Source organism: Bos taurus, chromosome 8 (genome assembly GCF_002263795.3).
Source record: "Bos taurus isolate L1 Dominette 01449 registration number 42190680 breed Hereford chromosome 8, ARS-UCD2.0, whole genome shotgun sequence".
Classification (NCBI taxonomy): Eukaryota; Metazoa; Chordata; class Mammalia; order Artiodactyla; family Bovidae; genus Bos; species Bos taurus.
This window is the reverse complement of record NC_037335.1, coordinates 103,827,845-103,834,835: the sequence shown is the minus strand read 5'-3', so window position 1 is coordinate 103,834,835 and position 6,991 is coordinate 103,827,845.

The window sequence follows — 6,991 nt, the reverse complement described above, 5'->3', positions numbered from 1 at the left end:
ACAGGCTGTGCTAAAGTGACAAAGAAATTCTAAGATCTCAATTCCTTAACCCAATTTGAGGTTATCTGTAGCTTGAGCAAGCAGAATATTTTTTTTAAGTCACTAATAATATGCAAATATCCCAAGGAGGATATGACCAAGACCATTTATTCATATGTAATTCAAAGCCTTTACCCGGGATAAATATTTTCCTCCACTCTTCCAGATCTGAATGCAGACCCTCAAAGAAATAATATGTCAACGAGATACCAACATCATCATCACCATCACTTCAACAATTTTGCGTTGAAGAAGTGTGTTCCTGGGAGACCCTGATTTGTATAGATGGCAGCCCCTTGCATGCGTGTGAGGCTGCACGGTCACTAGAGTGTCTCCAGGAGGAAGAGGGTGGTGAACAGGGACCATGAAGACTGATTCAGAAACTCTCCAAGAGGAGCAGGTGATGTCTGAGCCATCCCTGTGCCACCAGCAAGAATCGCCTCAGCTCCTGGAAAAACCATTAGGAGCTGCCTCCAATTAAAGTCCTTAGTTGCATCGTAGGCCTGTGTTCTTCCTCTTTTTTTCCCCTCTCCCAGCCCTGTTTCTGAGATCCCCTTCAGTAGGGGACAATTAGAATCTGGCATCCCTGATTACAAAATGAGGTTTGATAAATGTCCATCCACAGAGGAATGGATAAAGAAGATGTGGTACATATATATACAAGGGAACATGACTCAGCCATTAAAAAACGAAATAATGCCATTTGCAACAACATGGATGGACCTGGAGATTGTCATACCGAGTGAAGTCAGACAGAGAAGGAGAAATGTTGCATGACATCCCTTAAATGCGGAATCTAAAGAGAAATTATACAAATGAGCTTACTTACAAAACAGAGACTCACAGTCTTAGAGAACGAACTTGTGGTTGCTGGGATAGAGGAAGGATGAGGTGAAGGGATAGGGAGTTTGGGAGGGACGTGTACACGTTGCTGTATTTTAAATGGATAACCATGAAGGGCCTACTGCATATTATTAAAAAAAAAAAAAAAAAAAACTAAGTAAAAGAAAGCAACAAGGAAATGAGGCTTGATTCTAAGCACTTTCAGTCACTCCTCACCCACCTGACGAAGGGCTTGGGAGAGGCTGGTCAGCGTGAGGGGCAGCTCTAAATAGACGTGGCAATGCCTGTCTGGAGCTGGAGGGCACAATACTGCTCGCCTATGCAGGTCTCGATTTGGTGCTCGGGGCCCTGATGAACAGCGGGGCAGGCAGCAGCCCTATAGAGATGCAGCGCACAGCCCATGCAGATGTAGGAAGCTGTCTGTGCTAAAACACAGAGCATGCCAACATGAGTAACATGCAAGAGCCCCCAGGTGGCTTCAACTTTAGCCAGGGAGCCAGGCACAGAAGCAGTCGCTTCACACAGCAGACCACGATTTGGAAACAATAGCACTGGGAAATATGGCAACCAACTTGGGGGGATGTGGTGGAAGGTTTCCTGGTGCTTGAGCTTCCTGAGAGTCAAAGGGAAAGAAGAGGCAGGAATGGTATTTCAGAAGAGGGGAACAAAACAGGCAAATCTGGGAAATAGAGACACAAGCTGATAGGAGTACAAGGTGGTGAACTTCGATGTTTGGAAAGATGAAAGTGAAGACCTGAGCCAGGGCGTGGGGGGAGGTGAGGGGAACAGAGCGTTAAGAATCTTAAATCCAGGAAAAGAAAGTTAGACTCTGTCTGGAAGGTAATGGGGAGTCAAGAAAGGTAATGTTTCGGCAATAGTTGCATAGCCATATTTCTAGTTTTTGCAGTGTGAACATGGTGAGTTGTTAAGGCAACATTTACTCCTTGTGTCTGCCCCCAGCACAGAAGAATAAGGGAAGAGGATGTCTTACATCAGGATATCATAGATTACAATTCATACCTACAACAGAAAGGTCATCATGGCTGCAATTTGAAGGATGTGCTATTTGTAAAGGAGTGTGAGCAATCCTGGTAATGTATAAATCCGGTATATTGCTTACTTTTCTAAGTACTTTATAAGTATAAATTCACTTAGCGTAACAATCCAACAAGGACAGTACTGTTACTGCTCTGTTTTTACAAGTCAGGAAACTGAGATACAGTGCCTAAGTCTCTGCAATCTACACTAATAGTATCAGGGCTGAGATTTGAACCCGGGACTCCTGGTTCCAGATTCAGTACTCTTAACCAACCGGTTATGCTGCCCTTCACAATGATGGTAGAATGGCAGTCAGTGATTGCTTGTGGCTCCCAGCGGACTATTTGTTGCCTGCTCTTCAAACCTGGTGCTGGGCCCTTTGAACTCTTTCCCCTCGGCAGCTAGTGCAATGCCATGCTTTGTTATTATGGGGTGGTCCAGATAGTGGTAGACACAGGGTTCTCCTTCTGCTCTGGGGAGCTCCTCTTAAGAAGGCTCCTGTAGCAGCTCCTTGGGTATCTGGCTCTGGCAGTTCACATGGCTTCTCCCGCACCCAGATCCAGAAGCATGCGGTGGTGGTCAGTAACACTTAGCAGCCAGCAGCTTCTCCCATGCCTTCCCCCAGCAAATGGAGCAGTGCCCCCATCTCTCCGTGACAGCTAGAGATATCTAGCTATCTATCTAGCACCCTAGAGGGCATATTTCTAGAACATTCTGTCAACATGGCATCTCAGAGACTTCTCTGCATCCAGGGGGCCACAGCCATATCATTTCCAAGGTCCATACTTCAGCTGGGGATGGAGCAGGGGTGGGAGGGGGTCTCTTCCTAGGGGGGCTCTATCTCAGCCCTTTGGTGGTGGCTATGCCTTAGATCTTTTGTTTCTATATTCTTTATAGGAGATTACTTCTTATTAACTAATCCATTATTTCGACCCCCCATTAAAGTTAGTAATTCTCTATATTAAATGCCTTATATTCAAATGACTGTGTACTTTCTGTCTTCTGATTGGCCCCTGACGGATACATCCAAAAAGAGGCGGCCTAAGCAATCAGGACAGTGACATACGTATGCACTAGGTCAGCAGCTCTAGGATGGAGAAGAGAGTCCCAAGTTACAATATATATCTCAGGTAAAGCCACACTGTAACTCAGAACCGTATGGGGAAGAAGATTCTGTACAATGAGGTTCTTGATTTCTTTTGCAAAGCACAGAACTGAGAAAAGGGCGGCAGTGAGGCCAAGTTGACCGCACACAGGCAATCATGTCATCTTGGGCTATCTCAAGCTAGAGGAGCCTATAGGACATCTAGGTGGCCACATCCAGAAGAGCTTTAGAAATGTGTAGCAGGAAAAGGTAAAAGAACAATGGCTGGAAGGGAACCTCTAGAAAGCCCTAGGTTCCTCATGTCTTGGAACTGTTTCCTGCAACAGATACAGCACGTGATCTGCACATAAAAGATGCTCCGTAAATGAGCATCTCCTGCATTGAGAAGCCACTTCGCAGAACCTGTCAAATGGCTCTTGGCCTCAGGATGATATCTTTCTTTAGAGGATTTTCAAATAATAAAAATAATAAGGAAGCCACAGTTGGGCCTCACCTCTGAATATGGCACACTAGCTGGTATCAGACTAACCCTCCTGATGAGAGTAGCTTAAAAGCCTGTGGTTTCTTTTTCCTTAAATCTGTCTGAATGTATCAGAGAGCTACCAAGGCAGTGAGGACTTGAGGAGCTAAGATTCTGGAGAGAAATGAAGTCCAGAGAGATGAAACGGACATCAAGGTCTTCTCACCTACTCCAGGCACTTGCCAATTCCTAAAAAGAGTCTAGAAGGCTGAAAAAGTGGGCGGAGCTTCCAGCAGAATCACAGCTTAGAGGCTGGGGGCTCACCCCGGAGGAAAAGATTGGCTGTTAAAAGCTTTTATAAAATAGGTTTCTAGTTAAAGTTCCCAAAGAGTGAGGACCTGAAAATCAATGCTAACCAGAAACAGACTAAATCTCACTAGGACTAAAACCCAGAGTCAAACTATTTCAATTTTACCTTTCTCAGAAGCAAAAACAAATCCTTTCTGAAGGAATATCCAGAGTCTTGTACATTTCTTCAATCCTTCATTTTTTTTAAGAGTCTAGCATTCAATCAAAAATTACCAGGCATACTAGAAGATCAGATCAACTGACCAAAAACAAAAGGAACATATTTACAGAAGAACCAGATATTGGAATTAGCCCATGTGTACTGAAGAAAAAAAATTTTTAATATTGAAAAAAATAGATGATAGGATGGAAAATTATATCTGAGAACTGTAAACTATTTTAAAAATCAATTAAAAACTATAGGACTGAATATTACAATAGCTGAAACTAAGAACTCAACTGAAAGGACTTCTCTGGTGGTCCAGTGGTTAAGACTCTTCACTTCCTGTGCAGGGGGCTGCAGGTTCGATCCCAGGTCTGGGAACTAAGATCCCCACATGCTGCATGATGTGGCCAAGAAAACAACAACAAAATCAAACAAACAAAAAACAAAAGAGAGTAAAAGTAATGGAGTGAAGATAAGTCAGTATAAAAAAAAAAAACTCATACTAAATCTTGAAGAACCAAAAGAACAGAAAACACAAGAGTCTTAGAGATACAGTGATAAGACTTTAACACACATATCCTTAGAGTCCCAGAAGGAGACAAGAAAAAAAAAGGTAGAAGCTATGATGAAAAATACTATGTCCGATTTCAAGATGTGCTCTGAACCCCAAACAGGATAAATATAAAGAAATCTATACCTAGGTAGATCAAAATACAATTGCTGAAATGCAAAGTGTAGAGAAAAGTTTAAGAACAGCACAGAACTGACAAGTAGTGAAAACCAATGACATCTTCCAAAGGTTGGGGGCAGAGGGAGTGCGGTAAGCTGTAGTACTCTGGAATTCTTGACTTCCCAAAAATTTCTTTCAAAAATAAAAACACAATAGAGACCTCTCAGCAAACCAAAACTCATTCTGTCACCAGAAGATCTGTACTGGAAGGAAAATACTAAAGGTACTTTTAAATATAGTTAACACTATGCTGTAGAAATTCCAAAGGCAGTTTCTGGAGAAGGTGAATGAATGGAGACTAATGTATGCAAATGCAGGAGGGACAAAGGGTCACAACAAAGTAACACATGAAGAGTAACAAAAAGTAAAGACGTGGATAAACCTAATGAACACCGACGATATAAAACATTAATAACGATGTCTGTTGTGGTTTACCATACAGCAAGAATTGAAACTCATTGTAACCAGAGCATCACAGGCAGAAAAGGTGAGAGAGTTCTAAACTCTTTGGATTGTCCAGAAAGTGGTAGAAGGATTCTCTTGTAACATACTTGATAAGTATGGTGCTGGTGAAGATGGTGCTGTGTTGTGAAGTGGGAGCGGAGGGCTTGGATTGAGTGAGTCAAGAATGTATGTTGTAATTTAGGGTACCACTAAGGGAGAAGAATGCATACCTCACAAGCTAATAATACACAAATCACAAAGCCTTAATGCAAATGAAGGCAAAAGAGTACAGAAAAAAGAACACAGAAAGGGAGAACCAGTGGAAAGTAAATAGTAAGATGGACTATTTAAGCTCAAATCTATTTAACATATCAGGAAACACACTAGACATAGCATAGTAAATACTGTAGTTAAAAAACAAAGACTGAATATTTTTAATCCCATGTTTATAAGAGGGGTATCTTAAATATAGGGATAGAGATAAGTTGAGAGTAAAATTACGAAGAGATATACTACATAATCACTAACCAAAAGAAAGCTAATGTATCAGACAAAGTAGATTTTCAAGGCAAAAATCTAGTAGAGATAAGGAGGGACATTTCATCAAAATAAAAGGGTCAAATCAGGCAGTTTTAATGATTCTAAATGTGTATGCATGGAATAAGAACAAAATTTGTCAGAAGTGAATTAAAATACGTGTTCACACAAAAACCTGTACACAATTGCTCATAGCAGCATTATTCATAATAGGCAAAAAGTAGGTTCACTACCCCAAATGATGAATGGATAGACAAAATGTGGTGTATAAAAGAAACGGGGTCATTAAAAAGGAGTAAAGTACTGATACATGCTACAATATGGATGAATCTTGAAAATATTATGTTTCGTGAAAAAACAGTCAGACCTAAAAAGCCACAAACTACATGATTCCCTTTATACGAAATGTCCAGAACTGGAAAATCCATAGAGAGAAAAAGTAGATCAGTCATGGTCAAGTGCTGGGGAGAAGGCATAGGGGGTGACTGAATGGGTAGGGGGCTTTTTTTGGTGGGGAGAGGAAGAGGTGATGAAAATGTTCTAGAATTAATTAGTGGTAATGTTTGTGTAATCTTGTGAATATACGAAATACAACTGAATTTTATTCTTTAAAATGGTGAATTTTGAGTCGACCCAGGGAGCTGCGCGCGGCAAGCAGCTGGCTCTCTTGCTTGAGGCACTAGGGCTCGGGCGGTCGGACAGACGGAGTGAATAGAGAGACGCCCAGCGGCCGCGAGCTCCGCGCAAATCCCAGGAAAAAAATAAATAAATAAATAAATAAATAAAATAAAATAAAATGGTGAATTTTATGGCATATTAATTACATCTCAATATGTTAAACTCTGCAACTAAAACAAGAAAACTTGGCAAAAGTAAAAGGAGAAAACAGAACATCTACAATCCTAGTTGGAAACTTTCCTCTCCTGATAGAACCAACCAACCAAATTCAGTAAGGATACAGATTTGAATAACGTAAGTAACATCTTACCAAATAGACACAGATAGAAAACAGCATGCAGCAGCTAAAGAAAAGACAGCGTTGGATGACGGAGGCCTTCCTATGGACCACACTATGGACCAGACCTGTGCTTGCCATGCATCACCTCAACTCATCTCCCTGTCATCACACACGCCCTTAACAGATGAGAAGCAACAGAGGATGAGCATCCAAAATCTCCAACCAGCTTGTTCTTAAAACCCCACCAGGCTTCTTCCAGTACTGAATTTCAGAGAGATCAGACTGGAATCTTTATTCATATAAGTACACCTCACGGTGCTGGG